This window comes from Aythya ferina (assembly GCF_964211825.1).
Source record: "Aythya ferina genome assembly, chromosome: 2".
NCBI classification, from domain to species: domain Eukaryota; kingdom Metazoa; phylum Chordata; class Aves; order Anseriformes; family Anatidae; genus Aythya; species Aythya ferina.
This window is the reverse complement of record NC_140297.1, coordinates 82,495,454-82,519,682: the sequence shown is the minus strand read 5'-3', so window position 1 is coordinate 82,519,682 and position 24,229 is coordinate 82,495,454. Positions and strand designations below refer to the sequence as shown.

Here is a 24,229-nt window from a genome sequence, read left to right as displayed (position 1 = left end):
CAAGTACAGGCAAAGATTTTTTGCCAGGGTTGCAAAACAGCATCAAAATATTTTTGGAAAATAAATGATCTGCTATAATCTCCACACACCCCACCCCAAAAGAAGAATCTAACAAGACCCACAGCGGTTCCTAGTTCCAGCCTATGTAAGAAGTGAAAATGAGTGAAATTAAGCTAGAAAAATGGAAGGAATTTCAGTGTCATACAACATAACAACTGCATTTACAACAATAAACTAAATTTGTTAATCACAACTCTGTATCTTAAGAACCAAACTACAGATTTTCAACTTTATTTCCATGTTAATACATGGAAATGGAGGCTGGAAATGCATAAAAAACAAACAAACAAACAAACAAACAGATGCCTATATACTTCTTTAAGGAAATATTTAGGCACATAATGGAACAAACCTCTATCAAGTATCAGGACAAATTTGGTAGCTCCACAACCAAAACTTATTCAGAAAAGCATAAGAAAACTTCCAGGATGTGTGTTAAGAATGATGATAGAGCATCTGCTGTGATAGAGTTATACAGGGTAGAAGGACAAAAACACTACTCAGTACAGGAAAAAATGCCATTGACCAAAAATTGCAGCTCTCATCTTTGTCCAGCCCTTTTGCTGCACCTCTTGCCATTACTGTTTCAATGCCCTTGCTATGCATGGTCAAATCTCACAGTGTGAAAGCTCATTTCTGCTCCCTTCCTCAGAGAGGGGTGTAAAGTTGTGTGAACATGTAATAAACAAAACAAGCATTTCAGTTATTAACCATACTGCTTGCTAGCAATATCCCTTTGCAGTGCACCAGCTTACTTGCATGCAAGTCATCATTGGTTAAGGAGAGGGCATTTCCAAGGGGGGAAAAAAAAAAAGTAACAATCTGGCTGCTCTTAGCAGCTATTTTTGCAGGACTTTTATTATGAAGCAGGAGGGAAGACGGTGTTCATTTCCAATTCTCTTTGAAAAAGAAAAAAATACACTGCTGCAGCTATACTTCCGTACAACATAATGGAACAAGCAACCCCTTACTGCCCCACAGAAAACATTCCCAGGCTGTGCTTTTTAGTGCGCTGACCACTGCTGCTCAGGAGCATCCTACTTTTGTGACTCTTGACCTCAGCTTCATTCTAACCATCTATCATAATACAGTGGTGCAGTTACATAAACCATATCCTGGAGTTCCCTGAGGCAACACAAATGATAAATATGCTCTGTTCTATCCATTTGCAAGAGTGTAATCACATCAAGTGAAGTAATTAGATGTTCTAGATCATCCCTCAGATTATGCCCAGAGATTGCCCCCCCCATTTTTCTTTTTTTTTTTTTTTTTTTTTTTTTTTTTTTTGAGTGATGACTCCCTTATTTACATGGAAATTTAGGACAACTAAATGCAAATGAGTTTGTAAAACATACTAATTGTTTAGTTCATCACTCTGAGTGAAGGAGTGAAGTCTACCAATATGATTGCAAAAGAATAACCCATCCTAATTTTCCTTTCAAGGACCTGCATTCTCATTATGGCCTGAGAACTAAGGTGACCAAGGAAAAGCTGAGGTATTGTTTCACTTTGAAACTAATTCTCCATGCCACTCACAAACTAACAGAAAAAAAAGTCTCTCTGCAGGCACTGCATAGGTTCCTGCCCATGTTATTTACATGCTAAACTGGGATTATCACTCCTGCACTTCTATGTTGGGGGACCAAGTAAATCCCTCCACTGTCTTATTTTTACTGGGACTGACCTCCAAACAGAACAGGAAATCTCTTTGTAAGCAAATTCCCATAACCAGTCCCTTTGCTGTTTAGTCTGCATTGGATTAAGCAGTGACTTGCTTGCTTCTTTGATTGGCAACTATAGTACTATAAAAACAAATGTACAGAGCAAGTCTCACCAGAAAAGCCTCCCAATCTGCAGACCCTTTCAGCTTTATTTGGACTGAAACTTGATGATAGCTCCACTAGACAGGAAACACTCACCCCTCCTTTCTAATATGGCACTACCAGGACAACACATTTTCTCACAGATCAAGCAGCAGAGCAGGGAGGGGGGTGAGAGAGCAGGGACACCAGAGACCTTCTATAATACGTGTCTCAAAATCAGATGGTTGTAAGACACAGAAGCTGACAACACTGCTTATTTATCCTAAAGTAAATTCTTTGATTGATAAAAAATATCGTTTACAGATGCTTGAAACTGAGTGAGATATGGAAAAAGCAAAGCACCCCAGACATTTTAAACCCACTATCCTGTGCAATATGAAGGGACTAAACACTTGAGCAGTGAAGCATTTTGCTTGTTTTCTCGCTGGATATAGCATGCTGCTTGTTGATGACCCTTTGTCATACTATAAGGAAGCCCCCCAGGTGGCTAGGGCTCTTAGGGCTCTAGCCTTTGCAGGTGCTATTCACGTGGCAGATACACAGAAGGAGCCCTCCAGCACACAGTACTGACATAAAATCTTTAGGTAAGGGTACATGAAACAGCAAAGGGGTTATTCTGCTGTTCTGTAGCACATCTATTAAGACACAGTGTTTAGGTATCCATAGCTGAGGACAAGATATATCATGTTATTTAATGAATGTCACCCAGCAAACAGGTGGGTATGGAAAACCCATGCAGAACAACTTTTCTGTGAGCTATTCTGTATGAATCTGCACTCTGGCCAGTGTCAGTGAAGTATTTGCTTGCCATTATAATATTGGCTGTAGGATGCAGCCTGAAGTTGGAGGACCCAATTGTGTGAAGCTTTATCAGGGAGCAGCTGCTCCTTACAGGTCAGGGAAGCAGCAGCCAAAGGCAAGTGCAGGGCAGGGAGTGCCCTCGCTGATGGGCACCATCCCTCAGGGAGAGCACCAGAGCTGAGTGCTGTAATCAGGTCCATGGACAGCCCCAGGAAAGGCAAGAGATTTGCCAAGGCCAAGGTGCATTATCAGGTGGCAGTGAGGGAACAGGGACAGAAGCAGGGCTGGAGACATGGCTGCAGCACATGTATGAGGGGTTCATTCTGGACACAAGTAACATGCAAAGTGGGGCCAAAGGTCCATCCAGGGGCTGAGCTGGAGACCAGTCCTGCTGCAGCATCCCTGGGGCAAGGACTGGAAGCATGGGGTCCTGAGACAGGTGCAGGGGAGCCCTGGAAGAAATATTAGGGACTGATAGTGCCTTCTGAGCCTAGACAGGCTTGCTTTGTGGGGTCTGACGGCTGGAGATAAATACATTTCCTTAGCACTTTAAGTCTGGTCTGTAGGGAAAAAAAAAAAAAAAGAATACCACAACACATTCTTAATTACCACAAGCTTGTCCTAATTAGCAATCTTGGCAGATTGGACCACAGACTGAAGAGTCAAAAGGATGAAATATTTCTTTTTGAGGCTAAATAAGAGATGTCATGTAGCCAAACTGGCATTGAGCAAAAGAGAGACTGGCAGGTGTGAGGCATAAGCCCTGCCTTCCTTATGCTCTCTAACTTAAAGCTTGCTAGCTCTGCTAACCAATTGCCCTATTTGCTTGCCCAAACATCAGCTTTGCTATGTTCTTGATACTGGGATATCTGCTGGAAAGATGTGGATTCACCTCCTACTTCTACCAGTGTAACCATAGCCAAGAAACACATCAACAAACTGGAGCCTCCATAGACAGGCACACATATGAGCACAGTTCAGCCAAGTCTGGATGGCCACAAACAAAATTTCTCCTGCATTTTGCCACTGAGATAAAAGATGGATTAGATACAGATTTGAAATCATAAAATCACCTACCTCTGCATGACAGCACACCTCTGAAGAATCCTGGTGCTTTGAGGGATGCGAGTCTCAGCGCCACATCTGAGTCAGTAAGGCATTTGAGCTCAGCACTGAATGCTGGTGCTCACCTATACCTGACCATGCTAGACAAGGTCCAGACTGAGGTATTTCTACCAAATAGTCCATCAGGAAGGACATTGGTCTGTTATGAGATTCTCTGACTTGTTTAACTAGAGAAGCTAGATGTACTCATAGCAGTAGGGTGTTAAATCCAGCAAGCTGCTGGAAACACAGCCACCTGGAGAACCAGAGGCTCTTCCTTCTCCCTCTTAGTCTTACCAATGCTTTAACTCACTTTCCTTCTGCTGGGTCTCCCACTTGTTACATTTAGCATTCACTGCATTATTGATCTCCATAGTTTCCTATGACAGACTGAAAAGGCAGAAGAGGAAAATGCATCCCTTCTACATGATTTGAAGCATAGTCGCATCACCTGCTTTCATTCAACTCACCTGAAGGCAGTTAATAAACCAGTAGACAATGTAATGTGTGTGTCTGAAAGGAATCACCCTCCTTCTTGCCTTTGTTGGCAATGAAATAGCTGTCTTCTGTTGGCCTGTACTTTTCTTGGTGTAGAGTACAATTCAGCACCTTCACATGAACACGAACTCCTACACATAATGGTCAAACGCTGATTTTACATGCCAGCAATTGAACTGCTTCTGGAAAAAAAAAAAAAGAAAAAAAAAAGTTAGGTGGAACAAAAATAAGATCACTTAAGAGTTTTTCTCATTTGCAATGGAAATAATTCTGGTGGTGCACTGAGTACATCCCATGAGAGGATGTGTGGGTCTGATGTCTGAAGAAAGGCTTTGCTTGTGCTGCCAATAACTTATGGCTGCTCGTGTGCTTTCTCTGAGCCAGCTGTGGGGATCACTGGATCCCTTCACAGGATGACATAACTCCTGAAACCAGAATGAAGTTATACCTGCAAAAAGGAGGCTGGGGGGAAAGTCCTTCTGGTGTTTTCAGGAAGTTGAATTGCCTCAGCAGAGGCCAATGCATGCCAGAACTACCACAGGGGAGAGCAGGGCCTTGTGACCAAGAGGCATGGGATGAGGGAGCCAGGCTTTCCCTTTTTGGCAGCAGGAAGGGATCACGTTGGCTGGGTTTCCTGTGGAAGTGCAGCCCAAGCCTCCTGCCAAATGCTCAATCACCAGGCTGGAAGCAAGGTGAGGTCCCTGGGCTCCTCAGGCTGGAGCTGGCACCTTGCCTGGCACCCCAGGCCATTCCCTGGACAGAGGGGAATGTGGGCAGCAGGGTGCATGCAGCAGGGCTGACCTCTCTTATAACTTGGAGAGTCAGGTCCATGCAGCAGAATGTCAAACTTCGCAGGGCCAGAGAGCCTTCATGACGCTCTAGCCTAGCTAACCTTCTTTGTGTTCTGCTTGGACCACAGCAGTATAGCCCTCTCTGGCAGAGGGAGAATGTGAACTTGTGTCTCCTGCCACCATGGAGGGGTCAACTGAGGCTAAACTAAGACTTCCTCCAGCTGCACTACGTATTTTTATGATCAGGAGACAATCAGGCCTTCTCAAAGGGTGTTTCTCAGAGACCTCATTTGTGGATGCCATCAGGGGTTAAACATGAGCTGGGTGTCTACTTACTGAGCACAGGGAGGGATGGAAAAAAAAAAAAAAAAGAAAAGAAAAAAAAAAAAAAAGAAAGAAAAGCTAAAGGCAGTTCCAGGCATGCCCAGGAGCAGACCTTTGGGCACCTCAGGAATTTTCCTGGCAGGAGTGTAGGCACTTGCAGACTTCAGACGCCTCCAGGGTTAGGCAGTAGCTGAACAGGGGTTTTGAGGATCTAAATTTTGGCCGCAGATACCTACAGAGGCAGTTAGGCAGAGCTTACGTGCCTAAACCTTTTTTGTGGCTCAAGCCCTAAACTAATATTATGGAAAATACCAGCAATTATTAGGGACTTCTTATCAGATTGGATACATATTCCCTTTGCATAACTTTACCATGGCCTCATTCATGTGGTGCTTAAAGAGGATGAATACCTGTTCTGCATGAGTAATTATGCCAAAGGCTCATGTGAGGGAGGTCGTTTATGACCGCTGAACAAGGCCAGCTATGTTTACCTACAGAGCTTCATCACTTAAACTAAAAATTGTTCTTACCGCTAAGTCTCCCTTGCCACTTCGTTTGCCTGATTGCAAACAGATTCTGAGTATGTAGTTGTGCTAAGATGATTGATGCCAAGATGCTGCACTGAATGGGAAATATTCTTTTAAGTGTTATCACGTCCATGAGCATAAGCAAAGCCGTGTCACATGACAAAATGTAAATAGAGCATTTCTTAGAAAAGCCATTTATTTGCCTCCGTGATTTATTATTCAGTGACATGTAGGCTATTTTTTCTTTGTTATTGGCACTCACATTCATAATAACAAGGTACTTGACTTGAAGGTATTTGGCCAACCTTTCCAAAGTGCTATGTAAGCAGTAATCAGAGAGAGCTAAGTTCGTGAGTCAACAAATTGCTCTCCCATGCTGATCAAACAGTCTTGGCATCTCTATTAAAAAAAAATACAAAAACAGATTTTGGACTAGCCTACCCAGTTCTCTCTCTAAAATTATTTATTGTATTTGCATTTGGCAGAGTTGAGGCTTAAAATAACCAAAGGTGCTGGTTGTTTTATTAATAATATTTTACATGTGATTTTCATTTACATTTAGAAGGATAAATGAGATATCCAGTTAGCCTCATGTTTTTTCTTGCCATAAACTCTGTTTCATTTACTCGACCTAGGGACAGATGCTTCTCTCATTTTACGCCATGCCCCCACGGCCTGTCATGGAAAGCAGCCTAATACTCGGGTCAAAGCTAGTCAGGTCAGTAGAGCTGAGGTTTATTGTGGAAAGCTTTCATTCCATCCCACACAGGGTTGTTATTATTAAAGCAAGTAACAATCAGATATAACGCACAAGCTCCAGGCTTTAACAGGAGAAGGAACTCAAATAAATCTAAGTGGAATTTGTACTCATTTTCTATCATCCATGTCCATTGTATGTGCTCACAAATCCAGGCCCTGAATCTGAAACATATATTCCCATGCTTAGTCTTGCTACTTCACTGTGTAAACGAATGCCTTAAAATGAAATATATGTATTTGTGTAACTCATTGCTACCGTGTGCAAAGTGCATAGGGCTGCATGAATAATTGCATTTATTTTCAGCACAACTGCCAACTGGGAAACATTTTGGAAGCTTGGATTAAACTGAAATAACTTCCGCCCTCATTTCTTACATGAAATAAAAAACAAGAAAATGTCATTTTGAACTGAAAAGCTCCTTCTGACCCCCAAAATGAAACACTTCATTTTTGGACACATGTAATAAAAACAAAGGAAATTAAAGGGCTAGATTTCACAAAGCAAGAAGTGATGTTCTGTCTTTTTTTTTTTTTTCTTTTCAGTAACCTGTACAAAAGATAACTCTTTCAGCTTCATGGGGTGTCTGAAGTCGTTGTCTCTCCTCCCTGAGGATGCCACTCACTGTCCCTGAAGTTAAGGGAGACAACCAGACTGTGGCTTTCCAAGCTGCCTGCCAGCTGCTTAGCTTTCCTCCATGCCATCTGTTTTGTGCTGTCCTGAAGATGGAAGTGATATGTGGGGAAATAAGGTGAAGAATGGCACCAGAGCCTGAACTGCTGCCTCCAAAGGAGCATGTAACCCTGCTGTAGATGCTCTCCTGATGTACAGCAGTGGGGGTGGAAGCAGTTTCAAGCCATCTTCCTTTTGCTGCCGTTCCATTTGGTCTGTATAATTAAATGTTCCCTGAACCCAAGGGTTGCTATTTCTTGGGGAGAGAGTCCTTACCATCAGGCTACACAGTTAAGCCACTTTTTAAGGAAAGGGTTGCTTCAGCATTTGGTTTCTACCAAAGTGCTGTTAAAATAGTTTCACTTATTGCAGGACCACAAACATCTGTTAATTACGGGTCCAGGTTTTATTTCTTTCTTTATTTTAATAGCTAGGTCTTATTGACCTTCACTTAAGCACTTTTGAAAATTTTACCCCAAATAAAGACTGCTGTGTTGAAAAGTGCAAGCAATTGCCATCATGGGAGTCTTGGTTTCAAAGACAGCTTGCAGACCTCATTAAGCCAATGAGCTTGCCAAGTACACTCTTCTCAATTCAGTGCAAGCAACAGTTAAGCCCCTACATACAGCAAAACAGCTGCTAACAGCAGAGGCTGTCTGACATGGGCAGAGAGAACTAAGCTCACCCAAGCAGACTTCTCTGTTTTGATATCAGAAGATCACGGCTTACACTGGTAACAGTGGGAGCTGTGACAGGAACCCTAAAAAGAAGCAGAACAGGACTGCTTCAACTTGGGGCTGATCGGTGAAGCAGAGCCAGGATCTCCGAGCCATTAAAAGGTTCCTAACTGTCCTTTGTCCCAGGACTTCTGTATAGTCTTTGTCAAGAAACATGGTTACAGTGAGAAATCTTGACTGATGCAAAACAAGTGATGGGCTAGCATGCCAGAAGGTCTGCATTATGCCATTGAGAGATCTTGTCTTGTGTGCAGGACAAAAACAGATTTTTGAGACATTTTGAGAAAGCAAGATAAGCAGAACCAACTCTCCAAAGAGTGGTAAGATGCTCCAGGCATTCAACAAATCCCCAAAACAGACTACATATTTGCATACTAAACATGGAGGGAGGAAAATGCCTCAGGTTAAACAGTGTTTCTATGCACATAATGCTTTCCAGCTGTTTGTGTGAAGGATACACTACAGGCACCCAGCTACACCAGTCTGAGGGGAGCAGATCCACCTTACATTATCATGGTGATATTCACAAAGCAAGAGTAGCTTAAAAATCTTCCAGTCTAAAAAAGCAAGACAGATCATATTAGTGGCATTGGTATTTCAACTCAAAAAAGTAAAGGGCAACACACAGACTCACAAAAGTATTGAGGCTACTGAGTTCAGCACAATATAGGTACTTTATACCCATGAGGGAAAATCCATGATGGGTCTCCTGATTCCAAGGCCAGTGCTGTCCACAAAATCCATCCTTCCTCTTGGCTAAATCATCCTTAGCACAGGATGTTTTCAAAAATAAGAGTATTTTCTAAGGGCAAGTGCCCTTTCCAATCTATTTGCAGTGAAGTTGCTAACATGATCCCTCAATTCTAACTCAGCACAGCCCCTCAGGACATGTTTGGCTAAAAAAACTCTTAGATTTAGGAATATCCCTACACTTTTATTCAGCCATAAACCCTTGCAAGCACCAATCCAGGATAAGAGCCAGAAGCTGCCCAAATACAGTTCCCAAGAAGTGAGATATAAGTAAATATCTCACAGTGGCACCACCATTAACAAGAGTTATAGCAAAAAGAAAATAAATAAAGATTTTCTCTGGAACACAAATGCATGATAAAATCCCCAAGTGAACAGATTTGAGACCTTGTTTTTCACATTTAATTTACAGTTTCCAAGTCTTTATCACTTCAGGTGGGATTTTACATATTGACCATAAGTAGAACACACCCCATTTTATAATTCCCTTATCTTACCTAAACAGGAGACAGATAATGACTTCTATACCTCCTTACACTTTGATAATAGAAAGCAGTGATGTATTGAAAGTTTCCTTATCACCTTCAGTTCCCACACAGGTGTTCTGGGTGATAAACTACTGAATGATATAAACAATGATTTCGGGTTAAAAGTAACAATTGATCGGTTAGAAAGGAACAAAAAAAAAAAAAAATTAAACATTTTCTGAGGGAGAGTTGGCACTGAAATTACCCAAATACAGGAGCATAAATGTGAATTTTGTCACTGGCCATGAAGCAAAAATATTGAGGACTTCTCTGCAGTAATGCTTGATCTCACATCTCACAACTTGCACACATCTTCTCTTGAATTTTACATTGATCTTGAGAGACTCACAGATATGATAGGAGTAGTATGTTATTCCCTCTCTTTTTAGCCAATGATATGAAAATTAGAACAAAATATTCATTTGTTCACTGACAAGTCTGTCTCCAAGGGATGTTATTATAGTACAGCATTTCTGCAGCTATTCCTGAACAACTGTGTGGGTGAACTTTACTGAAGTTTTACTGTGAGGGCAGTGAGGCCCTGGCCCAGGCTGCCCAGAGAAGCTGTGGGTGCCCCATCCCTGGAGGTGTTCAAGGCCAGGCTGGATGGGGCCTTGGGCAGCCTGGTTTGGTGAGAGATGTCCTTGCCCATGGCAGGGGGTTGGAACTGCATTATCCTTCAGGGTCTCCTCCAAGCCAAACGATTCTATGAATTGCAATAAGAAAGCAATTTTGTAAGAAGAAAACTCCATTATGAGTTAGTGTTATCAATTTTTTCAGCTAAACTCTTTATTTTCCTGTACCTGTTTTTCTGTTTATTTAAGATGCAATAGAGAACATATAAATGTATTTTAACCATCTTTTCTTGGTGAAGGAAACTGAACTTAAAAGTCTTCAAGGCTTTATCTTATAGTCTTACCTGTGTTGCTGCCATTGTGCAATGAATCACCCCAGTTACACAGAGAATTATAAGAATTTATGCTCTATGTTGCCTTTGAGTATTTTAATTTTAGTACTCTGAGGAAAACTAGTATTATCAAACCCAGACAGACCACTAGAAGTCTGATAAAAATCAAATGCACACCCGCTGTTCTAAAAGTGCATGGCCAAATCTTTGCTCTTCTAAAGGCCACAGCTTTCTTGCAAGTGTTCTCTCTGGTCATTGGGGACAAAGCTGGAAACTACAGCATGTGATGGTGTTTTTGAAACTGCACCTTCTGGCACATTTGCACTTATTATTCAATACTAGGATCCACTAAGATAAGTAATACACAGAAACATTTACAAAATATCAGGGAATAGAATACCATTTTAACAGAAAGGGGAATTCAAACATATTTTTAATTTCACAAGAAACATTCCAAGATTTTCTCTAGGACTTTGTCTAGAGCAACACAATCTCATGCTACCCTCCAGGGCAGGGCTCTGGCTTGATGTTTATTCATGTGGCACCAATGGGCTTTGGTGGATACACGCAGCCAGTTATACCCTTCATCTAAAGAACAGCATTGTCATTCTCTTATCAATTTCCTGTCAAGTTTCTGCCAACTTATAAGGAATAAAAGGTATTTCCAACAAGGAAGTAGTTAGGGGAGAAAAAGAGTTCTTTACTCAGTGGCTTATTGATTATTTCTATCCAGTAATTGAGTCCTATTAAATAAGGAAGTCCCTCTTAAATTTTAGAGATAACTTTTCTTTAAAAACAAACAAACAACAATAACAAAAACCACCAAAGATATATCAATTTTTCTCTTATATCTGCATCACAGGCTTTCTGTATTTGTTTTATACCACAGTCTGCCTCCAGGTGGAAAATGCCTTGACATACTTTTCCATAATCACCTGTCTTTCACATTTAGTTGTCTCTCTAATTTCTGAAACTTGGAGTGAGACAACTGGTTAATAAGTTGGTTTTACTAGTGAGAGGAAAGTGAAAGGATTAGATTCTCTGCCTTCCTGTTATCAGTGGCTTCAAAGCCACTGTTCTTAACTAACAGTTTAAAAACTTGGATATTTTCTATAAGGTAAAGTCTTGTCTAAATAGGTTTCTTTCTGCATCTACAAGAGTAACCAAGGCAGTGGTTTCCAAGCCTTAAGTGTATGATTTATTAATCATCGGATTCAGTAGACCTCAGTTTCCCAATGCTTTCTGTTTCTCCACATGATATGCACAGTACCAGTACAAAGGTGCAGTGTGCCGCTACACAACCTAACAGCACCATCCTTACAACATCTACTTAGCAAGAATTGCATTCTCAAACCCTCTCATGGAGTGTTCTTCACTCAAGGTGGATAAGATAGGTGTTTAGATTAACAGAATTGCTGGCAGAACAGTTATTTCAACAGCAACTGTATCAAATATCTCCTGATTATTCCTAAGCCTTCTTGATAAGCATCATAAGTGCTTAACACTTCTCAAGAAATCTCTTCATAGAATCGGCACCCCATAGATATAACCTAACATGCATTAACCAAAATAGAGTAGAGCTCTTGAAGTGTCTCTGTGTTATTTTTATCTGGAGTTGCCACAAGCAGTCACACAATTATTTTTCACTCTTGCTGCAGTTCTTGTAACGTGAGTGTTGGCTGTGGATTTTGCCTCACACTCCAGCACCACTGCTGCTGTCTCATGTCATTGGCTCTTTCTTGCTTTGCTCAGTCAGAGTCCAGTAGGATGCCACCATCTGTCAGAGCCTACAAGAAGGCACGGGGATTAAGAGTGGATTCTCGTGAGAAAGACAGCAATGTGAACAGGAAGTGGCCCACCAGGAATCCTTTCTTGGGACGGGCTCCTGTGGAAAAGAACAAACCTTTATTGTCACTATTGCAGTTTTAACTTTATATTCTTGTGCTCATCCTTTGATTCATTCTCTCTCCCCCCACTCTATTCCCATCCTTCGGGTGGGAAACAGGATATTTTGTGAAATTCTTTCCTTCCTGTGTGGGTCCACATGACATCTTTAATTAGCAACTTGATGCAATGTAAGTGAAAAAATAAAAATCACAACTGTCCTGCTGAGGAGCCTGCAATAAAATTGTTTTTTTGAACAGGTATTTAAGGCACTTTGTGCTATTTGTTAAGATACTTGTTGTTAATATTTAATAATATTGCCAAAACAAAACAAACAAACAAACAAAAAAACTCAAAAATTAAAACATAACTTTCCTGATGAATGGGTGTCCATGAAGAACTTTACAAACATCATCCCTCTTTGTGTCTCTTTGGAGAAGCCAAAGAGTGATGTGAGGGAGACCTCTGGGCCAGCTGCCAACTGCCATTGCACCTAGGCTGAGTGGAAATGCTTATTTCATTAATTTCACCCTGGGAGCTGATCAGAGCTAGGTAGCTTTCTGTGGACAACCCTTGTGGCTGCAAGGCCTTTTCTGAGGGTGAGATTTGATGTTACAGAGGCACACACAGCAGCACTGGCTTGGAATGAGATAAAAAACAGGGACAAGACTGGCAAGCTCAGAGGATCTGGCCCTGATCCTTCACCGCTTTTTCACTCTGTATAATGTTAACTATAAAATGCTATTAAGAGTTATCTCTTTAGCATCTTTGTCAGTAACATGCACACTGGGATTGAGTGCCCTCTCAGCAAGTTTTCTGATGACACCAAGCTGTGTGGTGCAGGGACGTCGTCGAGAGGGACCTGGACAGGCTTGAGAAGTGGGCCCGTGCAAACCTCATGAGGTTCAACAAGGCCAACTGCAAGGTCCTACACCTGGGTTGGGGCAATCCCAAGCACAAATACAGGCTGGGCAGAGAATGGATTGACAGCAGGGTTTAGAAGGACCTGGGGATGTTGGTTGATGAGAAGCTCAGCGTGAGCTGGCAAGGTGCACTTGCAGCCCAGAAAGCCAGCTGTATCCTGGGCTGCATCAAGAGAAACATGGCCAGCAGGGTGAGGGAGGTGATTCTGTCTCTCTGATCTGCTCTCGTGAGACCCCACCTGAAGACCTTGTTTCAGCTCTGGGGCCCCCAGCACCAGAAGGACACAGACATGTTAGAGTGAGCCAACAGGAGGACAGTGAAGACCATCACAGGGCTGGAGCACAGACTGAAGGGAGGCTGAGGGAGCTGGGGTTGTTCAGTCTGGAAAAGAGAAGGCTCCATGCTCTCTAAGGTCTCTAGAGGCCTTCCAGTACCTAAAGGGGACCTGCAGTAAAGCTGGGGAGGGACTCTTTGTCAGAGAGTGTAGTGATAGGACAAGGGGAAATGGCCTTAAACTAAAAGAAGGTAGATTTAGACTAGATATAAGGAAGAAATTCTTCACTCAGAGGGTGGTGAGGCACTGGTACAGGCTGCCCAGAGAAGCTGTGGATGCCCCATCCCTGGAGGTGTTCAAGGCCAGGTTGGATGGGGCCTTGAGCAACCTGGTCTGGTGGGAGGTGTCCCTGCCCATGGCAGCGGGGTTGGAACCAGGAGATCCTTCAGGGTCCCTTCTAACCCAAACCATTCTGTGATTCTATAATTATTAAGGTTATCCTTAAACACCAGCAGTCCAAGTGACTGCCCCGACTTATGGATCTCTTATAGGATTGGCCTATTCCTCTCTCCAAGATTCATTGAGCTGAAATTTCCTTTTCTAAAGATCTCCAGGCTGCTAGTAGGGCTGCAAAGCCCCAGGAGACATTAAGATGATTATGTTTTCTGATTATTTTTTTTTCCTTTTTTTTCCTTTGGTTTGATTCTCTGATGTTTACCGGCATCTGGTAAAAATTATTTACACCACTACAGAGCAGCCTGCACTCACTTTGTGAAAACAAACAGTAACCACACAAGAAGCCAGAGTGGGGAAAAAACAGGCTGTGTGTGCCAATATGACATTCCTTCATCACCAAAAGTGCGAGGGTGTGAACCAAGAGAACTGCAGAGTGAAGTACAGGGTTGTGCTCATGGCAGTGTGTTTGTCATACCCCAAATGTGCCTGAAGGTGCAAAGCAATTGAGGATCTCACCAGACAGTACATCACATCTGAGAAGTCTCACAGAAAAAAATGTTTGAGACATTTTCACGCGGTGTTTGTGCACCAGATCTCTCAGCTGCTCTCCTGCATTGTCCCATTGATGTGTTTGTCCATAGCTACTTCATAGCACAAAGTAACTGGAGTCAATTCCTCCTGATTTTCATACAGATCTAATCATGGAACAAGAATGTGCTTGGTCACATTCGTACTGGAACTGCATGTACAAAGTAAAGTTTGCACACCCCAATCAATTGGCTTGCAGCAGAAAATAGAAACTGCTATTGGTAATGGCTGAACCCATAACTCTGAGCAAAGATTACTAGTGTGTGAATATTACTAATGACATTAAGTGTCTTTATCGTATCTTGTAAAGTGTTATCAATCAAACTACAGGTGTTAAGCAGGTAAAGTCTGTAGCTTGAGGCAATAGATAAGAACTTTTCCCTTGGATCTTAAGCACTGTTCCCTACCAGAGCTTTCCTTAGAGAAAGTGTCAGAGTATCAAAGGAAAAAAAAAAAAAAAGAAGAAGAAGAAAAAAAAAGGAAATATTTTTTTTAGGGCTTGGGGCAGAAGAATGAGGGGATTTTGTAGATAGTTTTAGGGCAAGCATTATAAACCTCTCAGAATGACTTTCAATGCCAATCTCCTTCCCAATCACAACCAGATGTTGCTTGTATTTACAAAAGAATCTGCATTTAAAAAAAAATAATAATAAAAATAAAAATTCTGGTGTTAATAACAAGTATGTCTTGTGAACTTGTGAAATATATGGAAAGACAGTCAAGAATATGTGAGCCATGGGAGCTTGTCATACACAAGAGGCATCCAGAATAATATGTGCAGCAACATTACAGTGAAACATCTTAGCTGAACTGGGACCTAACGCACATCACTTGGCTTGCTCTGGTCCTGTGCCTAACACAACACAGCTAGTGTTACGAATATTTAATACACAGAAGGTAAAGAAATCAATTGCAATGCTATAACTGAAAGCCACTACAAAATTCTACTATTACTGCTGTGCTGTAAATTACATATGTTATTGATTCCTCTATCCTCTTTTATAAGTAAGGTGACTTGGTGGGTTGGGGCCTCAGCCTTTAATCTGCTTTTGGACCCTGCTTGACTTTCAGAGTGAAAATTAATCTGGTAGCCTTACTCTAAGCTTTCGTTTAGGTATGTTATTAAGCCACCAGCCTGCTCAGAGCTCCTGCGAAAGTGGGCTCTGCAGAACAGTGCTGATGTACCTCCACAGAGTGGCACAATGAAACCCTCAGAGTTGGGCCCACTTTCTCTCTTAAAAATGTGTGTGTTTCTTTCTGCAAGACCAGAAACAGCTGCACACATACCAAGGAAAAAGATCATACCAATGCCCAGCTGTAGTTTGAACCACAAGTTTGAATTTTTGAAAGATGAAAATTTGTAATTCGTAGTAAACATTATTGTTATTGTTATTATTGTTAACCACAATTTTTTTCTTAAGTAGCTTTCTTTATACATTCTCCTTACTCCAAGAAAGAAAAGAAATTACCAAAAGGAAAAGCTTAAGAGGCATAGGTCTAAAGCAGCCTAAAACAGGTGGAAAAGTAAAAGCCCTTTTCACTTCCATAGTCAATCAAAGGCTTCAACTCATTTTTAAGATGGGCACAAGTTTTGATAGTTGTGTTACTGGCTGGGAAGAAGGGCAGAGATGCATGAAAGGAACTTGCTTAAGGCTGGTACCAGAAAGCAAAGACCAGAAAATTGGCTCCATATCTCCTTGCTACCAAACCTAAATTCTGAAACCATGGAAAATGCAAGTCAAAGCCAGTTGTGAAATTTGCTCTGCCAGAAAAAGGCTCTGCAAAATTTTCTACTTATAAACTGATATCAGAACTACCTACATCCTAAAACAAACCATTGCAGATGAAACAAATTAAACTTCCTCACACACAGATACATCTTTAAATGAGTTGATTTTGTCAGCATTTGAGCTAGCACCTGAGTATCCTGATGGTTCAGTTAAGATATTTTTAATATCTTTTATCACAGTGAAACTCTACTGTAGCCTCTCAGCTATCATGAAGACTCACACACTATGTATATACAAATCCAATAGCATAACCCTATTCATAAAGACAATGACCCTGTAAAGGTGAGAATTGCTTTGTGCCCAAACTGGTGGTGTCTCAAAATTCATACCCTTACTCTGAGCCTTTTAGATGCTGGAGACAACAGCCTTGGAATTGTGAGCTCAGGTTATAGCTACCTCTGTGGTCCAGATATGGATGAGCTAGCTGTCTAGATGCCTAGCCACAGCATTAACAAATATGTAAGTTAATTTACCCCACTTACTACTCTAATCTAATAGTAGGAGATCAGCCCCTGATCAGCCCCAATCCCACTTACTAAGAATGACTAATTTGAGTAATTGAAGTGATCTTACTTAACATTTGCCTTAAATGATCTGGCAGTCTGATTCAGATAAGGTTTCAAACAGTCTCTGTGCTTTTGATCTCAAATTAGCTTCAAAATTAACACAGGCTTGGCTCAGATGCAGTCCAAAATCCCTTAGGTATATCCTTCACTGTAACCACGTTCAAGCCCTCTTCCTGATTCCACGAACTTAACTAAATCTCATCTCAACCTCATGCATCTCTATTGCAAAGAGGTGCTAGGGATGGTCTGAACTGTAGGGTAATGCTGGAGAGCTGAGCTGAGCAGCAACACAGCACTTTCAGAAACTCCTGTTTCTAAAAAGTACGGGAAGGGAGGAAGGAGGGAGATCTCTCTGCCTCTTTCTTTTAAGTGCTGTGATTTGATGGAATCTTTCTTATCTCTCTGATATATAAAAAAACTGCCTGTGAGCAATAAGATCAAGAGCCAACATATCCTTTCAGCACAATTGACACTAAATTAATTTATATAAGACACGGTTAAAAAAAAATATTTCTACAAGTGAAGCTCAAAGCGAGTCAGTGCCTTTAAGGAGTTTTCCTTCTGCCTTATGTTGACTTCAGAGCACTGCTTCAGAGAGAAGAGCTGCTAACATTAGAAGGCACACTACACATGACATACCATTTCTTTTATCATAAAAAGCCTTCTTTAGCTGTAAGTACTTGCTTTTAACAACTATTCCTTCGTGCTTCCATTTACCAGGTCCAGTAAAGTTACCTCAGAACAACTCTAAAGACGGTATTTTCAATGGTGACTTAGAACCCTAACTACCAGATGTGGAGGTTTATCTCACTGGTTTTCTAAATAGCATTCCCCCTAAGTACGCAGACAGATGCCTGGTAGGATATTTCAAGTTACTTCTACAACTCATACCAAAAAAAAAAAAAAAAAAAAAAAAACCAGAAAACCACACACACCTTTCTCAGGCACCTTACTTACAACCTGATGTAACATTATACCTTTGAAAATTGTTTTCTAAAGATATTTTGGCTCACATTTCTCTGCTCATGCTTAGGTGTTTCAGTGTTAATTCCCAGTTTTAAAAGCAAGGGAGCTAAGCTCAGGCTTTTCAAAGTACATAGGTGCAAATAGCTGTTGAAGTGCACCCAGGCACCTAAGGCCTATTGAAAGTAGCATCTATAATTTGCAGCTCTGTCTTTATCATTTACCCTTTACTTCTGTTGAAAGCAAAGATTCAAAAATCTTGTTGTATGTAGTGAAGTAACTTCAGAAGGTGAGACTGAGGTGCTTTACTCCCTTAGAAATGCTCTACTTCGTTAACCTCAGGTCTACAGAAGTGTTTGTATGTTACCTAAACCACAAAGCCTGATTCTGATTAGGCTGTGTGTACCACTACTGGGTTATTATTCTAAGATAGCATCATGGAAAAACTTCAGTTATAACTTAATTGATTTAAACACTGTCATTACTTTTGAAGGGAAGCATTTTATCCAAGCAAAGGATCACCCCAAATGGCTATATTTGTACTGCAGAATACACAGGGCTCTAGGGTTCAGCTAAGGTCTGCAGTCAAAGTTATTGTATTAACACTTGGGTTACACTGCTGCCTACAGGCCCATATTTAAAGTTAGGGTGTAATGCTATCTTGTGTTTAAACAAGGCTCCCATCCCAAACCTTATAAAATAAGCAAGATAAGAAAGGTATGGGAGAAGGTGCCTCGCTGAACCCATTTCAACTTTCACGGTTATGTTTGTAATTAAATGTATCTCTTCCACTGCCGTGAAGCCACTACAGAAGGGGCTGTTTTCTCAGTAGAACTGCATGTGGATAAGCAAGTTAAAAGGAAGAAAATAACGAAGGTTGGGCCTGTGCTAGGGGTACTATGGAAGAAAGCACAGAAATACTATGAATGGTAGCCCTCCACACAAAAGGCAGGTATCTGCTGAACTTTGCTAAGGTGTTTGTAGCAACCTGTGATTTCCACTTGTGGAAAAGTGCAAATTTTCTAAAGCAAACACAGACATATTTTGAAATTCTCACATATGTAGGTTGTGCACAGAATATATGAACTTTCTTTTCCTAATTTGTGGTCTACAGATCCCTTACAAATAGCACAAAGACACCAAGGTCTTCTCGTGTTGTAGCTCACTACATTAAGAAAAAAACAGCATGGCACATATCAGCCAAATAAAAACATAATTCTTGGGAATGCTGGGATAAAGAGGGGATAGTTTTCCGCTTCAGTTCATATTCACAGGTGTTTGGTGTTTTTTTTTTTGGTAACTGCCTCTAATTGCCACAAACATATTTTGGATTTTAAAATATTTTTCGAGTACTGGAAGAAGAGATTTCAGCTTAGTATCTGTAGAGGAGCAAGGCACTTCTCTAGGCACTCCTTCTCCTCCTTACGTGAATGATTTTGACAATCCAGGATACCAATGAAGTCAGCTAAAGCCAATGGCAGCTAAAATGCTGTTCCTTGGTATGCAACAGACCTTTCCTTTTTTTTTTTTTTTTTTTTTTTCCCCAAAAGGAGACCCCCTTATTTGAGCTATTAGCAAACTGCCATCACATAAGATCATATAAATTAATAGAAATGTTAGCATTTAGTTTTCAACATCCTCTGCACCCTGGAGGCTAGGTAAGGTATTAGTTATCTCTAATTAACGTCGTCTAATGCTAGGCAGTTTCCAGTGACTGCCACTATACAATTGCTTATGTAATGATTGGTCAATTTGTTGCAATATCTCATCAGGATTACTGAATTATTGGTCATAATTACAATTGCAGAGTCAATAGCAGTGTCACAGCAAGGGTAAGTAAACACCACAAAATTATGAGGGATGGGAATACCTTTCTAACAGCTATAGCATGTTAGTAGCACAGAGACCACCCACAGTAACAGCTAAGCATGATGATAAATTCCTACTTTGAGAAGGTGGAAATTGGTATTTTCCCCTTAATGAACTGCAGTCAACTTGGTGACATCCCCTTAAAGCACCTTGCAGGTTTCCACCCACCAGCTGTGGAGCATGTGTGTTGCTTGGTTTAAGCTAGTTAAAAACCATCCACCTTGCCAGATTCGATATTACGGACAACATTGGGAAACCATTCACACTTCAATCACTCCAATTCCTGGTTTCAGAATTGGTCCGATCAGGAGCCCACCTTCCACAGCCCGTCAGAAGGATGCATATGCTTCATTCTCCAAAGCCCAGATCCTCAAACACTGACTAGACATTTGACTTCAGGTATTGTTGACAGGTTGTGTGACATCTTGGAGAGTACACATATTCCTGACAACAGCAGCACAAGGTCCTCTATGGAAGAAGAGTTTGATAGAAGTGACTGCTGCTCTTCATTATACTTTTCAAAGAACAGAGTATTTGCTCATAATACTAATGGGAAAAAAAAAAAAAAAAAAGTCTCTTTATCAAGTTTAGTACTTTCAAGGAATCAAAACAAAAACTGTTTCAGATAAGATATTTCAGGTTTCACTCTAAATTCAAGGTGTTGGGAAATGGCCAGAGAGTTCAGTGAGTGGAAACATGACCAGCAAAGTCCAGCATATACTGCAAGAACCAAAGTCTAATCAGGGGAGTTGCTGAGGTTTTTATATTATCTAGCTAATGCCCAACCACAGCCTCATAGGTTGAAAATGTGATTTCATCTCTTTAAACCAAGAAACAAATCATTAAAATTCAGTCAGCACAACTAAAGTTACTCTCATTTAACAAAACAAGATATATATATATACATATATATATATATATGTCCACATCAGAGACATTTATAGAAACTGCACACTTGACTACCTATCTTCCTCCATTGGTTTCAAATGAAACAGGCACAGAGGCTTTCTTTGACACAGCCTAAGCCTGTTCAACCAGCTGCGGGTTTCAATCAAGTCACTCTTTTAGAGGAATTTGAAGTCAAACATTTCTAATTATTGTTATTATTATCATTTTAGAGCTGCCACAAAAGCCAAAAATCTGGGTAGGCCTCAGCAGTCACGGTGCTGAAGCCAGCTGGGCCTGATGCAGCAGCCACCCAGAGCCAACAGAGTCACAGGCCTGCAGTCTGCTCTGACAGACCTTGCTCAGGCTGCCTTGGTGGGAAAGAAGAAGTGTGCTCACACCTCAGCTAGAGTGGAAGTGACAGGTAATTTCTGAGGAACAAAACTGTGGCTGTAGCCCCACACCCTTTCTTGGAAATCTGGCACAGCCATTTCTGGGAGAGAAGGTCTCGGTCTGAGCTGGCTGGGTGACAGTGGAATAAGTTGATTTCAAAACTTTGTAGGTATTCCAGTTTTGTCTATGGTCTTGAAATGAAAACAAAAGCTTTTCAGCTGGAAGGGTGTTGAAACATCTATTTCTGGGTTAGATGGATCAAGTTTTCAGTCAGGCTTTCAGATCAGACATGACCAGAGACCTCATCCTGGGGTACTGAAAACCCACATTCATCAACACCAGCTTCTCTGCAAAATGTTTTGGCAGCCAAGCAGTGGCATATTTCAGTTAAAATATGTTTAATCAAATATGTTCTGACCAATTCCAATCTTGAGATTATGTCACCAGTTTGTGGAAAGATCAGTATTAAAGAAACCTCATAAAAATAGAGGACTGGAAAAGAAGTAGAGGAGCTACCAGTCGGTTAAAAGACATTTTTCAGCAAAATTAAATATAGGTGCAGGCATATTCTGTTTCATCACATACTGTTCCTTCTAGGGGTGAAGCACTTAAAGTCATTTCTCTATTTTGGAATAAGACTGTAAGACAAACATTTTATCTTCATCTTGGGAAAAGAAAGTTACATTCATGTCCATCAAGACAAAAGCAGTGCAAAACAGAAAATATTAGAATTTAAATAGTGTTTCTTCAGCTGTGTGCAAACTAATTTTTAATTTTTTATTTTTTTTCCCACAGGTTGTAACTGAATATCAGTGCCTTGATGGAAAAGTTCTTAGTAATCTGGAAAACACAAACCCATGTATACGCACACATATGTAGTATGTAGGACCTATACATATGTAGGTAGGACCTATACATATATATGTTTGTGTGTACACACACACAGACACACCCCACATCTGGAGTTCCATTCCCACCTCCTTAATAACCACAATTACAGTAATCAATTTCCCTAGAAGGAAGAGGACAGGGCTAAGCTCAGCAGTCTCTAATCACCACTATTTGTACAAGGTAATTTTACATTTCATTTGCACTAGAGATGACAATCACGTTAGAACTTTTCCTCATAAGAATTTTTCCAGAAGAATGTTTTAAACGTTGAAAGATTTTCCCAAAGAAAGTTTCAGGGAATAAATGTGAACTTATTTATCTTTTTCAATATCTTTTCAAGTTGGAAAATAGGGAATAAATTAGGAATGTGTCTCCTCACACTATTGTGTTATCATGCTACAATGAGGTCTGTATTGAATTCTTTCTCATAAAAGAAAAAATGAAAAAAAAAATCAGAGAGAACATAGTGTTTAAAAGCCAATCCCCTAATCAGCGGAAACATTACTGTTTTCCATTTTAAGAATCTTACCATCTTCTTAGAGGAAGGTGAATTGAAATGTGATGCACATTTTCCACTGAATTTGAAACAATATTTTTAAAACACCCTTCTTTCCATGAGATTTTATAATTTGTTCTTTTATTTATTTTGAAACAAATTTCAGCCTATTCTACTTTGCATTTTGGATTCTCTCAAAATTGAAATTCAAAACTTCAAAGCAAGCCATCTCCACAGCCATTACTTTTGCATGATTTTGATCAAAGCCATGGAAATTCCTGGTTCCACCCCGGAATAATGAACCAGTCCAGGTTTCATTTGAAATCCAGCTCTGAGGAGCTGACTTACCTGTCTGGTTTGCAAGAATCCCGCTGTCTTCACCTGACCCGAGAGCATCTCCTCAGAACAAAGCTCTCCTCCAACTGGAGGATGTCCATGCAACATAGTCCCCATCCCCACTATGTGGGGAGGCACCAAGGTTTTGCTGTCAGCCTGTAGTTTACCAATCTCCTCCAAGTTCAGAAAGCTCCTTCCTTCCGTGTCTTGAAGATCAAGGATTTTTAGCAATTCACTCACTAGCTGTGTTTGCCTGAAGAGACCCTCCCACTGCTCTGTTATCCTCTGAAGGCAGGCCAATTTTCAGCTACAGCCTGATGGTTGCCTGGGTTAACCTCTGCCTTGTTTCATGAGGCTTAGAAGCCCCAATACACCATTCAAATAGCGTGTCTGATCACACTCCCCTGGCAAATAAACAGAAAATTAGAATTAGCTTCTTTAGGAAAGTGCCAGCATGAAGCTGCTGTCATCTTCCGGGGGGGAATACCCAGCAGGCAGGCACGCAGGTAACCCTTCTTTTATATTTAGAGATCAATTGCAATGGGGACACAGAAAAGACAGCTCTGCAAAAGCACTGTAACAACACTATTTCAATATATGTGTGAGGCAAGGCCATGGCATTGTGTAAATGCAATGTTTACTCCTACAGGGACTTTGAGATAAGCATCTCAGTAGCACTTTTTAGCCCTTAGATACTGTGTGTATGACACTAGGGTGGCTATTCAAGATGAAGGCCACCCCTAATTTTCTCCACATACTTCATATTCAGGTATTCTAGATTGGAATCTCCATTTTTCAGTTCAAGGCCTTGTGTCCTGTAGGTCATCCTATTTGTAAGAATTTTTCCATCACACTGGAAGCCTTTTCCTCTTCTCTCGTTAACAGTGACTGCACGTTGAAGCCCTATCTAATGGCACAGGCAACAAGACATGACTTACTTCAACTTATTTTTCACCGTCTGTACTTTAGTAAGGGGGGGTGGGAGGTATCTGTAAGCAGGTCCAGGTTCAAATGCAAACTTCACTGCAAAGGAAAAGTCAGGTCTCGTGGTTGGTTTAGACTGCAGTCAACATTTAAATTATCCCTGGTGGGAGTGGTATCAATGCAGAGCAGCCCTCCAGGCAGCTCTAGCTGACTCTGGGGATCTAATCCACCCTCTAGACATCCAGAATTCCTGGGGGACTTTAACCTTCCTTAACCTGGATGTTGCCAAAATGAGTGGAATTTTAAAAATACATTTTTTTACTTCATTGTTTTAAGTGCTTTCTTTCTTTTTCTTTCATTTTATTATTATTATTATTATTTAATTTGAAAAACTATGGAGCTCAGTATTCATCATGAAATTCCATCTCCTTAGGACTCCATTCTCTCCTATGCATTTCACTGATTTCCCCCAAATCCTAAACATACATTTAACCATCTCCTGCTAAGGTCAATGGAATTTACTTGAATCCTCGTTCCCCATGAAACACAGAGAAACCCAGCTCCCCTGTGCTTATAGCACCTAAGCTTCTCAGATTCATTCCGCAGCGTGGCCTGGGAGAGAAATTGTTTCAAGGTGTGCACAGCAACTGCTGGTGTCAGTGAAGTAAAACCACCAAGGAGCTGCTGCCAAGGGAAGGAAAAAAAAAAAAAA

At 40.9% G+C, this 24,229-nt stretch overlaps 1 long non-coding RNA gene across 1 annotated transcript; it reads right to left on the bottom strand.

Annotated features, from left to right (window-relative positions):
* Positions 1-10,693: 10,693 nt before the first annotated feature.
* LOC311431866 lies at positions 10,694-22,793 on the bottom strand. The gene is made up of 2 exons (XR_014689676.1): positions 22,606-22,793; positions 10,694-12,163 (listed from the first exon to the last, which is right to left on the bottom strand). It is a non-coding gene; the product is annotated as an uncharacterized lncRNA (long non-coding RNA).
* Between the last annotated feature and the right edge of the window lie 1,436 nt (positions 22,794-24,229).